The sequence below is a fragment of the Ranitomeya variabilis genome, chromosome 4, assembly GCF_051348905.1.
Source record: "Ranitomeya variabilis isolate aRanVar5 chromosome 4, aRanVar5.hap1, whole genome shotgun sequence".
NCBI lineage: Eukaryota > Metazoa > Chordata > Amphibia > Anura > Dendrobatidae > Ranitomeya > Ranitomeya variabilis.
The window spans coordinates 560137082-560151947 of record NC_135235.1 but is presented as its reverse complement, the minus strand read 5'-3'; the positions used below and the strand labels follow the sequence as shown (position 1 = coordinate 560151947).

The window sequence follows — 14866 nt, the reverse complement described above, 5'->3', positions numbered from 1 at the left end:
TTCTTCTGGTGGCCAACTTGCCTGAAGGATACCAAGGACTATGTTTTCTCTTGCGAGGTATGTGCCCGTTACAAGACTCCTCATGTGGCACCTACGGGTCTTCTACAACCATTACCGGTTCCATCCCACCCTTGGGGGTCTATATCAATGGACTTTATTGTGGAGCTGCCTACATCAGGGGGCATGAATACAATCATGGTGGTAGTTGATCGCCTGACTAAAGTTGCTCATTTTGTTCCGTGCACCGGCCTCCCCTCAGCTAAAGATACAGTGAACTTGGTTATACAGAATGTCTTTCGGTTGCACGGGGTTCCGGATGAGATCATCTCTGACCGTGGAGTACAGTTCACTTCAAGATTCTGGAAGGGGTTTTGCTCTGCACTCAATATTAATGTCTCTCTTCTGCTTACCATCCCCAGACAAATGGTCAGACTGAGCATACCAACCAGACGCTGGAACAATATCTAAGATGCTATGTCAGCCATCTCCAGGATGATTGGTTGGAGTTGTTGCCGTTAGCCGAATTTTCATATAATAATTCTCAGAGCGCCTCCACTAAATTTACACCTTTCTTTGCCAATCTGGGTTATCATCTGTGTATTTTAACTAGGTCTCCAATTAATTCTCCGGTTCCGGCAGTGGAGGAAAGGCTGACTGCGATGAGACAAAATCTGGAGGTTCTGAAGGAATCCCTGATCACAGCTCAAGAACGTTATAAGAGATCGGCTGATAGATTCCGTAAACCTGCACCCATGTTCAAGGTAGGAGATTCCGTGTGGTTAGCAACTAAGAATCTGAAGTTAAACGTTCCTTCACAAAAACTTGGACAGAAATTCATTGGCCCTTTCAAGATCAACGGTATTGTGAGCTCTGTGGCCTGCCGGCTAAAGCTGCCTAGGACAATGAAGGTACACCCAGTTTTTCATGTATCTTTACTAAAGCCTGTATCTCCTAATACCTTCCAGGGACGTGTTGTGCCACCTCCGCAGCCTGTGGTGATTGATGGGCAAGAACAATTTGTGGTGGAGGAAATTATTGATTCCAGGATTCGCAGGAATCGGCTCCAATATCTGATAAGATGGCAGGGATATCCCCCTGAGGAAGACTCTTGGGAACCTGTGGAAAACATCAATGCCCAACAGAAGATTTCTCGTTTTCATCGAGATTCCCTGAGAAACCAGGTCCAGGATCGTCCTGAGGCCGCTTCTAAGGAGGGAGTAATGTCAGGACTCTGAACATTATTTACCTTTTGTGCATTACTGCCCTCTTCCAAGATGGCGTCTTTGGTCTCATGTGCACTGTGTCTTCCTGCTATAAAACTCCACCCCAGCCTTCAGTCTGTGCTAGAGTATTCTGCCTTGCATCCAGCTCCTGACCTGATTACTCCCTGGCTATACACCTGCTCCTGTGAACTTGTGTGGTGATCCTGTTACTCTGCTCCGAGTTCCTGCTGCATACACAAGTTTCCAGTAATCCTGCTTCATCTGCTGCTCGTGTTTACTTCATCTGCATTTGCTGGACATGTAAGTTGCTGCTGCTTTGCAATAACCTGAGACTATTAACCTGGCCTCCCTGGTTGAGCTAAGATATGATTTGAACTGCATATAAGCATATCTATCTGTGTCTGGAATAAGACAAGGATTTATTCCTGTCAAGTATCCTCTAGAATAACCGTGCTTCATAGACTTTCTGCTTTATTGCATTTCTCTCTGAAGACTGCTAAGCTGCGTTTATTATTTGCACCAAGTGTTGTGGACTTGAGTTTCTCTCTGCACCTGTTTGAATCACCGTGTGATAATATAGACTTTACCACTTATAAAACTGTGTCCTGTAGTTGTCTTGTTCCACGCAAAGAGTCTCCTGAGTTATCCCCTATAGCTATTACATCTGGTGGTGTCCATCTTTTTATTAGTGCATAACAGTATCATTGGCCACAATTTTCTGAACCTCTGAAAAAGGACACTGCTGAACAGAGGCCAGAGTAGCTCTGCTGCCTCATTATAGTGGGTGCCTCCCTCGGAGGATTTATCTGAATTATGTCACTCAAAGATTTAAAGGGAACCTGTCACCAGGTTTGGCCGATACGAGTTATGGCCATCGCCTTTCAGGGCTGATATACAGCATTCTATAATGCTGTAGATAAGCTCCCGATCCGACCTGCAAAAGAAGAAAATAACCTTTATTATACTCACCTGGGGGCGGTCTGGTACGATGCGTTTCACAGGTCCTGGTCCAGCTCTTCCCATCTTCTCGCGAAGCCGCCCTCTTGCTTACTTCACAGGTTCCCCAGCATCACGCTGGGTGACAGGTTCCCTTACAAGGGAAACCCCGATGTAAGCGCTCAGCTTAGAGTGCCAGATAAATGTGATCCCAAACATTACATAAAATGTTCCCAATAAAAGCTTAAACTCAATCCACTAAAAAAAGCCCCCACTCAGGTCTCTCTTCTGTTAATGGAAATATAGGGGGCTTCCACGTTACTGGTAGCACAAAGGCTGTGGAAAAGCAAAATGACCCTCGCCCCCCCAAAAAAATTCAGCAAATTCTGTGCTCCTAAAACCAAATGCCCCTTTCCCTTCCGAGCCCCAGTGTGCCTAATCCACATTTAGCAATGAGAGCCCGCCTAACTTACAGGTGCATGAGCTGGGCACAGCATACTGGTCACTGCAACGGCAGTTTGCAATCTTCACTCTGCTACATCCACTGCTGCTAGTTTCTGGAGAACACCCATGGAGTCAAAATCGTCACTACATCTGTAGATAAATTTCCAAAGGGGTATAATTTCCAAAATGGGGTAACTTGAGGGGGGAATTCTGCTCTTCTAGCCTAGCACTTAGGGGCTCTGAATATAGAGTCTGCAACTATTATAGAAAATTCTCTCCAGGATGCCTCCTGTATAACAGTACTGCTTAACCATATGGCAAGATACAGGAGGAACTTAAGCCAATAGCGCTCCGTTCCTCCCAAGTCTCGACATATGGTTAAGCAGTACTGTACAGCCACATTTGGGGTATTTCTACATTTAGCAGAAATTGTGGGACAAGTTTTGATGCCATTTTTACCCATTTGTGAAAATGTAAAATCTATGGCTACAACTAAATTTTGGTGGTAAAAATATAATTTTTTTCTTCTTCTTGTGACCCACCTGTGGTGTCAATATGATCACTGCTCCCCTAGATTAATTCACTGAGAGATGTAGTTTGTAAAATAAGGTCTCTTATAGGGGTTCTGCTGGCATCTCAGGGGCTCTGCCAATGTGACATGGCACACTCAAACCAGTCCAGCAAAATGTGAACTCCAATATGGCACTTCTTCCCTTCTGAGCTTTGCACTGTGCCTAAAAAGTAGTTTTTGACCACTTATGGGATAACGGCGTACTCAGGAAAAATTGAACAACACATTTTGGGGTCCATTTTCTCCTGCTATTCTTGTGAAAATAAAAATTTGGGGTTAAAATAACATTTTTGCGGGAAAAATTAGATTTTTTAATTTTTACTGCTTAACGTTATAAACTTCAGTGAAGTAGCTAGGGGTTCAAGGTGCTTACCCCCACATCTAGATACATTCCTTGAGGGGTCTAGCCAAAATGGTGTCACTTGTGGGGGTTTTCCACTGTTAAGGCACATCAAAGGCTCTCGAAACAAGACATGACATCAGCAGACCATTTCTTCAAAGTCTGCGTTCCAAATCATCAATCCTTCTTTTCTGAGCCCTGCCATGAGCCTAAATAGTACTTTACGCCCATATATGGGGTATCTACGCACTCAGGAGAAATTGCTTAACAAATTGAATGTGCAATATCTCCTGTTATCCATGTGAAAATGCAAAATTTGGGGCTAAAAAACATTTTTTGTCTGCAAAATGTGATTTTTATGTTTTTCATTATCACGTCTCAACATTATAAACTTCTGTGAAGCATCTGGGGTTTCAAAGTACTCACCACACATCTAGTTAAGTTCCCTGAGGGGTTTAGTATCCAATATGGTGTCACTTGTGGGTTTCTTTCACTCTTTAGGCACACGAGGGGCTATCCAAATGCGACCTGGCATCTGCTAATTATTACAGCAATTTTTGCATTCAATAAGTCAAATGGCACTCCTTCCCTTCCAAGCCCTCCTGTGCGCCCAAACAGTAGTTTTCCCCCACATATGCGATATCAGCGTACTCAGGAGAAATTACACAACAAATGTATGGTCCATTTTTTACTGTTACCCTTGTAAAAATAAAAAAGTTTGGGACTAAATTAAAATTTGTGACAAAAAGTTAAATGTTCATTTTTTTCTTCCCAACGATGTCACTCCCAAAGACATACTGATAGGGAATTTAGATTGTGAGCCCCATTGGGAACAGCGATGATGTGTGCAAACTGTAAAGCACTGTGGAACATGAGTCAACAGTGTGATGCAGCAGCAAAAAAGGCATATGCAATTCTGGGATGCATTAACAGAAGCGTACAGCCTAGATAATGCGAAGTCATTATTGCCCTCCTCTTTGTTCAGACTTCACCTGGAATACTGTGTCCAATTTTGGGCACCACATTTAAAAAAAAAATCAACAAACTGGAGCAAGTTCAAAGAAGAGCGACCAGAATGGTGAAAGGTCTGCAAACCATGTCCTATGAGGATTTGGGAATGTTTAGCTTGTACAAAAGATGACTGAGAGGAGACTTAATAGCTGTCTACAAATATCTCAAGGGCTGTCACAATGTACAAGGATCATCTTTATTCTCATTTGCACAAGGAAAGACTAGAAGCAATGGGATGAAACTGAATGGGAGGAGACACAGATTAGATATTAGAAAAAACTTTTTGACACGGTGATCAATGAGTAGAACAGGCTGCCACGAGAGGTGGTGAGTTCTCCTTCAATGGAAGTCTTCAAACAGAGGCTGGACAGACATCTTTCTGAGATGATTTAGTGAATCCTGCTTTGAGCAGGGGGTTGGACCAGATGACCCAGGAGGTCCCTTCCAACTCTATCATTCTATGATTCTATGTTATCTCTATATAAAAATTAAAGATTACATATACAGTACAGACCAAAAGTTTGGACACACCTTCTTATTTAAAGATTTTTCTGTATTTTCATGACTATGAAAATTGTAAATTTACACTGAAGGCATCAAAACTATGAATTAACACATGTGGAATTAAATACTTAACAAAAAAGTGTGAAACAACTGAAAATATGTCTTATATAATAGGTTCTTCAAAGTAGCCACCTTTTGCTTTGATGACTGTTTTGCACACTCTTGGCATTATCATCAAGCATACAGCATGTAACTCAGGATCAGTAAAGTAATGTAATGTGTGTGACTCCGCATGCAGAACAGAGAGTGCAGCTCTGGTGTATAATGCAGGATGTAACTCAGGATCAGTACAGGATAAGTAATGTAATGTATGTACACAGTGATTCCACCAGCCGAATAGTGAGTGCAGCTCTGCAGTATAATACAGGATGTAACTCAGGACCAGTACAGGATAAGTAATGTAATGTATGTATACAGTGACTCCACCAGCAGAATAGTGAGTGCAGCTCTGGAGTATAATGCAGGAGGTAACTCAGGATCAGTACAGAATAAGTAATGTATGTACACAGTGACTCCACCAGCAGAATAGTAAGTGCAGCTCTGGGGTATAATGCAGGAGGTAACTCGGGATCAGTACAGAATAATGTACGTACACAGTGATTTCACCAGCAGAATAGTGAGTGCAGCTATGGAGTATAATACAGAATGTAACTCAGGATCAGTACAGAATAAGTAATGTAATGTATGTACACAGTGACTCCACCAGCAGAATAGCGAGTGCAGCTCTGGAGTATAATGCAGGAGGTAACTCAGGATCAGTATAGAATAAGTTATGTAATGTATGTACACAGTGACTCCACCAAGAGAATAGTGAGTGCAGCTCTGGAGTATAATGCAGGAGGTAACTCAGGATCAGTACAGGATAAGTAATGTAATGTATGTGCACAGTGACTCCACCAGGAGAATAGTGAGTGCAGCTCTGGGGTATTATACAGGATGTAACTCAGGATCACTATAGGATAAGTAATGTAATGTACAGTACAGACCAAAAGTTTGGACACACCTTCTCATTTAAAGATTTTTCTGTATTTTCATGACTATGAAAATTGTACATTCACACTGAAGGCATCCAAACTACGAATTAACACATGTGGAATTAAATACTTAACAAAAAAGTGTGAAACAACTGAAATTATGTCTTGTATTCTAGGTTCTTCAAAGTAGCCACCTTTTGCTTTGATGACTGCTTTTCACACTCTTGGCATTCTCTTGATGAGCTTCAAGAGGTAGTCACCGGGAATGGTCTTCCAACAATCTTGAAGGAGTTCCCAGAGATGTTTAGCACTTGTTGGCCCTTTTGCCTTCATTCTGCGGTCCAGCTCACCCCAAACCATCTCGATTGGGTTCAGATCTGGTGACTGTGGAGGCCAGGTCATCTGGCGTAGCACCCCATCACTCTCCTTCTTGGTCAAATAGCCCTTACACAGCCTGGAGGTGTGTTTGGGGTCATTGTCCTGTTGAAAAATAAATGATGGTCCAACTAAACGCAAACCGGATGGAATAGTATGCTGCTGCAAGATGCTGTGGTAGCCATGCTGGTTCAGTATGCCTTCAATTTTGAATAAATCCCCAACAGTGTCACCAGCAAAGTACCCCCACACCATCACACCTCCTCCTCCATGCTTCACGGTGGGAACCTGGCATGTAGAGTCCATCCGTTCACCTTTTCTGCGTCACGCAAAGACACGGTGGTTGGAACCAAAGATCTCAAATTTGGACTCATCAGACCAAAGCACAGATTTCCACTGGTCTAATGTCCATTCCTTGTGTTCTTTAGCCCAAACAAGTCTCTTCTGCTTGTTGCCTGTCCTTAGCAGTGGTTTCCTAGCAGCTATTTTACCATGAAGGCCCGCTGCACAAAGTCTCCTCTTAACAGTTGTTGTAGAGATGTGTCTGCTGCTAGAACTCTGTGTGGCATTGACCTGGTCTCTAATCTGAGCTGCTGTTAACCTGCGATTTCTGAGGCTGGTGACTCGGATAAACTTATCCTCAGAAGCAGAGGTGACTCTTGGTCTTCCTTTCCTGGGGCGGTCCTCATGCGAGCCAGTTTCTTTGTAGCGCTTGATGGCTTTTGCCACTGCACTTGGGGATACTTTCAAAGTTTTCCCAATTTTTCGGACTGACTGACCTTCATTTCTTAAACTAATGATGGCCACTCGTTTTTCTTTACTTAGCTGCTTTTTTCTTGCCGTAATACAAATTCTAACAGTCTATTCAGTAGGACTATCAGCTGTGTATCCACCAGACTTCTGCACAACACAACTGATGGTCCCAACCCCATTTATAAGGCAAGAAACCCCACTTATTAAACCTGACAGGGCACACCTGTGAAGTGAAAACCATTCTCGGTGACTACGTCTTGAAGTTCATCAAGAGAATGCCAAGAGTGTGCAAAGCAGTTATCAAAGCAAAAGGTGGCTACTTTGAAGAACCTAGAATATAAGACACAATTTCAGTTGCAGGGCCGGCGTCAGCACCCAGCGTACCCGGGCAAGTGCCGGGGCCCTGGCGAGACAGGGGGGCCCATTTAGGGCCGGCTTTAGGGGCAGGCTGCCCGCATGCGGCCCCTGAGGCAGGCATATGCGGTCCGAGGTGCACGCTAGAAGAGAGGAGTCAGAGGCAGCACGGAGCTCTGGGACTTTTGCAGCTGCTGGAGAGCTATCCACAATCCGTCGCCATGGATACGCAGAGCAGAGTGACTTCCGACTGTCCAGTGCCTGGAGAATGAGCCGAGTGTCGCCAAACAGGAAGTGTGCAGCACCTGCCACCTGGAACAAAGGATTGCGGGGGCTGGGGGGATGCAGAGCCTGGCTGGGAGGACAAGGTATGGGCTCTTATATACTGATTGGGTTGTGTTATGTACTACGTGGTGGGCTGCTATATGCTACGTGGGCTGCTATATACTACGTTGGCTGCTATATACTACATGGGCTGCACTGCTATATACTACGTGGGCTGGGCTGCTATATACTACGTGGGCTGTGCTATATACTACGTTGGCTGCTATATACTACATGGGCTGCGCTGCTATATACTACGTGGGCTGGGCTGCTATATACTACGTGGGCTGGGCTGCTATATACTACGTGGGCTGCTATATACTACATGGGCTGTGCTATATACTACGTTGGCTGCTATATACTACATGGGCTGCGCTGCTATATACTATGTGTGTTATGACCCCAATGGCAGAGGGTCTCAGAAATAATTACTAAGTCTGTAAACACAAAAAACCAGCTCATAGGGCAGTGGTAACTGAGCTGACCATATATCTAATCCTAGCACCACAAATAGCAGCAGCCGGGGAACGTGCCTACGTTGGTTCTAGACGTCTCGCGCCAGCCGAAGAACTAACTAACCCTAGAAGGGAAAAGAAAGACCTTTCTTGCCTCCAGAGAAAAGACCCCAAAAGTTGGATACAAGCCCCCAACAAATAATAACGGTGAGGTAAGAGGAAAAGACAAACGTAAGAATGAGCTAGGTATTTAGCAAAGAGAGGCCCACTAGCTAATAGCAGAATATAGTAAGATGACTTATATGGTCAGAAAAAAACCCTATCAAAATATCCACGCTGGATATTCAAGAACCCCCGAACCGTCTAACGGCCCGGGGGGAGAACACCAGCCCCCTAGAACTTCCAGCAAGGTCAGGAATCACATTTAGTACAAGCTGGACAAAAATGAGAGCAAGCAAATAACCAAAAAACAAAGAAGCAGGACTTAGCTTAATTTTGCACGAACCCGGACCAGCAGACAGGAGCAAACAGAAAGGATCTGATTACAACGATGCCAGGCACAGGACTAAGGATCCAGGAAGCTTATATAGCAACTCCCCTGGACTAACGACCCAGGTGGGTGCCAAACTGAGGAAAGACAATCCCAGAGTCATATCACTAGTAACCACAAGAGGGAGCCAAAAAGTCTAATTCACAACAGTACCCCCCCCTTAAGGAGGGGTCACCGAACCCTCACCAAGACCACCAGGGCGATCAGGATGAGCAGCGTGAAAGGCACGAACTAAATCGGCCGCATGCACATCAGAGGCAACCACCCAGGAATTATCCTCCTGACCATAGCCCTTCCACTTGACCAGATACTGAAGCCTCCGTCTGGAGAGACGAGAATCCAAGATCTTCTCCACCACGTACTCCAACTCGCCCTCAACCAACACCGGAGCAGGAGGCTCAACAGAAGGAACCACAGGTACAACGTACCGCCGCAACAAAGACCTATGGAACACGTTGTGAATGGCAAACGACACCGGAAGATCCAAGCGAAAGGACACAGGATTAAGGATTTCCAATATCTTGTAAGGACCGATGAAGCGAGGCTTAAATTTAGGAGAGGAGACCTTCATCGGAACAAATCGAGAAGACAGCCATACCAAATCCCCAACACGAAGTCGGAGACCCACACTGCGGCGGCGGTTGGCAAAACGCTGAGCCTTCTCCTGTGACAACTTTAAGTTGTCCACCACATGATTCCAGATCTGCTGCAACCTATCCACCACAGAATCTACCCCAGGACAGTCAGAAGGCTCCACATGTCCCGAGGAAAAACGAGGGTGGAAACCAGAGTTGCAGAAAAATGGCGAAACCAAAGTAGCGGAACTAGCCCGATTATTAAGGGCAAACTCAGCCAACGGCAAGAAGGTCACCCAATCATCCTGATCTGCTGAAACAAAACACCTCAAATAAGCCTCCAGAGTCTGATTAGTTCGCTCCGTTTGTCCATTAGTCTGAGGATGAAAGGCAGATGAAAACGACAAATCAATGCCCATCCTAGCACAAAAGGATCGCCAGAACCTGGAAACAAACTGGGATCCTCTGTCAGACACAATATTCTCAGGAATGCCATGTAAACGAACCACATTCTGAAAGAACACAGGAACCAGATCGGAAGAGGAAGGCAGCTTAGGCAAAGGCACCAAATGGACCATTTTAGAAAAGCGATCACACACCACCCAGATGACAGACATGCCCTGAGACACCGGGAGATCTGAAATGAAATCCATGGAAATGTGTGTCCAAGGCCTCTTCGGGGCAGGCAAGGGCAAGAGCAACCCGCTGGCACGAGAACAGCAAGGCTTAGCTCGAGCACAAGTCCCACAGGACTGCACAAATGACCGCACATCCCGTGACAAGGAAGGCCACCAAAAGGACCTAGCCACCAGATCTCTGGTGCCAAAAATTCCCGGATGCCCTGCCAACACCGAGGAATGAACCTCGGAAATGACTATGCTGGTCCACTTATCAGGAACAAACAGTCTGTCAGGTGGACAAGAGTCAGGTCTACCAGCCTGAAATCTCTGCAACACACGTCGCAAATCAGGAGAAATGGCCGACAAGATAACTCCCTCTTTAAGAATACCAACTGGTTCTGCGACTCCAGGAGAGTCAGGCACAAAGCTCCTTGAAAGAGCATCAGCCTTCACATTCTTTGAACCTGGTAAATACGAGACCACAAACTCAAAACGGGAAAAAAACAATGACCAGCGGGCCTGTCTAGGATTCAGGCGTTTAGCAGACTCGAGATACATCAAATTTTTGTGATCAGTCAAGACCACCACGCGATGCTTAGCACCTCGAGCCAATGACGCCACTCCTCAAATGCCCACTTCATGGCCAGCAACTCCCGATTGCCAACATCATAATTCCGCTCAGCAGGCGAAAACTTCCTAGAGAAGAAAGCACATGGTCTCATTACCGAGCAACCAGGGCCTCTCTGCGACAAAACGGCCCCTGCCCCAATCTCAGAAGCATCCACTTCGACTTGAAAGGGAAGTGAGACATCAGGCTGGCACAAAACAGGCCCTGAAGTAAACCGGCGCTTCAACTCTTGGAACGCCTCCACGGCTGCAGGAGCCCAGTTAGCAACATCAGAACCTTTCTTGGTCATATCCGTCAAAGGTTTAACAACGCTAGAAAAATTAGCGATAAAACGACGGTAGAAGTTAGCAAAACCCAAGAACTTCTGAAGACTCTTAACTGACGTGGGTTGAGTCCAATCATGAATAGCTCGGACCTTGACTGGGTCCATCTCCACAGCAGAAGGGGAAAAAATAAACCCCAAAAAGGGAACCTTCTGTACTCCAAAGAGACACTTTGAGCCCTTAACAAACAAAGCATTCTCACGCAAAACCTGAAACACCATCCTGACCTGCTCCACATGTGAGTCCCAATCTTCAGAGAAAACCAGAATATCATCCAGATAAACAATCATAAATTTATCCAGATACTTCCGGAAAATATCATGCATAAAGGACTGAAACACTGAGGGAGCATTAGAGAGCCCAAAAGGCATCACCAAGTACTGTTATGACCCCAATGGCAGAGGGTCTCAGAAATAATTACTAAGTCTGCAAACACAAAAAACCAGCTCATAGGGCAGTGGTAACTGAGCTGACCATATATCTAATCCTAGCACCACAAATAGCAGCAGCCGGGGAACGTGCCTACGTTGGTTCTAGACGTCTCGCGCTAGCCGGAGAACTAACTAACCCTAGAAGGGAAAAGAAAGACCTTTCTTGCCTCCAGAGAAAAGACCCCAAAAGTTGGATACAAGCCCCCAACAAATAATAACGGTGAGGTAAGAGGAAAAGACAAACGTAAGAATGAGCTAGGTATTTAGCAAAGAGAGGCCCACTAGCTAATAGCAGAATATAGTAAGATGACTTATATGGTCAGCAAAAACCCTATCAAAATATCCACGCTGGATATTCAAGAACCCCCGAACCGTCTAACGGCCCGGGGGGAGAACACCAGCCCCCTAGAGCTTCCAGCAAGGTCAGGAATCACATTTAGTACAAGCTGGACAAAAATGAGAGCAAGCAAATAACCAAAAAACAAAGAAGCAGGACTTAGCTTAATTTTGCACGAACCCGGACCAGCAGACAGGAGCAAACAGAAAGGATCTGATTACAACGATGCCAGGCACAGGACTAAGGATCCAGGAAGCTTATATAGCAACTCCCCTGGACTAACGACCCAGGTGGGTGCCAAACTGAGGAAAGACAAACCCAGAGTCATATCACTAGTAACCACAAGAGGGAGCCTGTCATGGTTCCCAATGGCAAGGGAACGTAAGAAACATATAAATAACGAACGAGCTCTCGGGTGATGGAAACTCGAGTTGACCGTGAGCTAAATCTACCACACAACTAATAGTAGCCAGGGAGCATACCTATGGCTTCCTAAATGCCACGCGCCAGCCGGAGGACTAACTACGCCTGGTAGAGGAAGAAACAGACCTGGCTTACCTCTAGTGAAATTCCCCAAAGATGATAGCAGCCCCCACATATATTAACGGTGATTTCAGGGGAAAAGACATACACAGTATGAAAGTAGATTTAGCAAAGAGAGGTCCACTTACTAGATAGCAGAAGGATACAAAAGAGGACTTCACGGTCAACTGAAAACCCTTTCAAAAAACCATCCTGAAATTACTTTAAGACTCCTGTGTCAACTCATCACACAGGAGTGGCAATATCAGACCACAAGAGCTTCCAGCAACAGAAAATGACAAAACTGTACACTGGACAAAAATACAAAAACGATAAGGACAATAAGTCCACTTAGCTGATCAGCAGACTAGTAGCAGGAACATGCAACCGAAAGACTCTGGTTACAATGATGACCGGCAAGGAAATGACTGGAGAGCAAGGCTAAATAGGAAACTCCCAAACACTGATGGAAGCAGGTGAACAGAAGCAGCAAAGTGCAAACAAGTCACCAGTACCACCAGCAACCACCAGGGGAGCCCAAAAAGCGGATACACAACAGGAGCCAAAAAGTCTAATTCACAACATATGTGGGCTGTGCTGCTATATACTACGTGGGCTGCTATATACTACGTGGGCTGTGCTATATACTACGTGGGCTGCTATATACTACATGGGCTGGGCTGCTATATACTACGTTGGCTGCTATATACTACATGGGCTGCTATATACTACGTGGGCTGGGCTGCTATATACTACGTGGGCTGCTATATACTACGTGGGCTGTGTTATATACTACATGGGCAGTGTTATATACTACGTGGGCAGTTATATACTACATGGGCTGCTATATACTACGTTGGCTGCTATATACTACATGGGCTGCTATATACTACGTGGGCTGTGCTGCTATATACTACGTGGGCTGCTATATACTACGTGGGCTGTGCTATATACTACGTGGGCTGCTATATACTACATGGGCTGCGCTGCTATATACTACATGGGCTGGGCTGCTATATACTACGTTGGCTGCTATATACTACATGGGCTGCTATATACTACGTGGGCTGGGCTGCTATATACTACGTGGGCTGCTATATACTACGTGGGCTGTGTTATATACTACATGGGCAGTGTTATATACTACGTGGGCAGTTATATACTACATGGGCTGCTATATACTACGTAGGCAGTGCTGTATACTACGTGGGCAGTGCTGTATACTACTGTGTGGCTGTGCTATATACTACTATGTGGGCAGTGCTGTATACTACTGTGTGGGCAGTGCTGTATACTACTGTGTGGGCTGTGCTATATACTACTGTGTGGGCTGTGCTATATACTACTGTGTGGGCTGTGCTATATACTACTGTGGGGGCTGTACTGTATACTACTGTGTGGGCAGTGCTGTATACTACTATGTGGGCTGTGCTGTATACTACATGGCTGTTCTATAAACTACGTGGGCCTTGTTATATACTATGTGGCTGTGCTATATACTATATGGGCTGTTATATGATACGTTGGCTGTGCTATATACTACGTGGCTGTGTTATATGCTACGTGGCTGTGCTATATACTACGTGGGCTGTTATATACTACATGGCTGTGTTATATGCTACGTGGCTGTGCTATATACTACGTGGGCTGTGTTATATACTACATGGCTGTGTTTATATGCAATCATGAATCGTGGTATGTGTTAAAGGGGGGGCCCACTGAGACTCTTTCGCCCGGGGCCCTCAAAAACCTGGAGCCAGCCCTGTTCAGTTGTTTCACACTTTTTTGTTAAGTATATAATTCCACATATGTTAATTCATAGTTTTGATGCCTTCAGTGTGAATGTACAATTTTCATGGTCATGAAAATACAGAAAAATCTTTAAATGAGAAGGTGTGTCCAAACTTTTGGCCTGTACTGTATGTGCACAGTGTGCACCAGCAGAATAGTGAGTGCAGCTCTGGGGTATAATACAGGATGTAACGCAGGATCAGTACAGGATAAGTAATGTATGTGCACAGTGACTCCACCAGCAGAATAGTGAGTGCAGCTCTGGAGTATGATACTGGATGTAACTCAGGATCAGTAATGTATGTACACAGTGACTCCACCAGCATTCGCCGGATTGCGCCTGATGCGAAAAACCTGATGTGTGAAAGTAGCCGAAGAGAACTAGTACCCCGAAACACAGTGTCTGCAAATTGAGATTCTGGTTTGGCTTTTATCCTAAGTCATGTGACAAGGCTCGTTTAAGGGTCGACATTGACTGTTAGGATTGCTACTTCCAATAGGTGGCACTAGAGTTCTAGTTCTCTATCTCTCAGATGAGACATAATTGCATAATTAGCATATTTCCCAGAGGAGCATTGCGGCTTTAAGTCTCCTCACCTCGGCATGCTTATCATGTCACTCTCCGCAAGGAGAAACGCTACTTCTTGGATCCTGATGCAGTGAAAATATGCAACATGAAAGTCTCATGGTGGACACAGCTGAAGCTCAGAAACCACTGCAGCTAGCCCGATACTGGGCAAGGTGTGACAGAACACGTGTGCAGGT

At 45.2% G+C, this 14866-nt stretch overlaps 1 protein-coding gene across 1 annotated transcript in view; it reads left to right on the top strand.

Annotated features, from left to right (window-relative positions):
* The first annotated feature begins 14668 nt into the window (after positions 1 to 14668).
* Positions 14669 to 14866, top strand: part of DDX42 (DEAD-box helicase 42) — a 42034-nt gene continuing 41836 nt past the window's right edge. The window contains exon 1 of the mRNA XM_077252744.1: positions 14669 to 14864. The gene's annotated coding sequence lies outside the window, so the exon portion shown is untranslated. The remainder of the gene's footprint in view (positions 14865 to 14866) is intronic.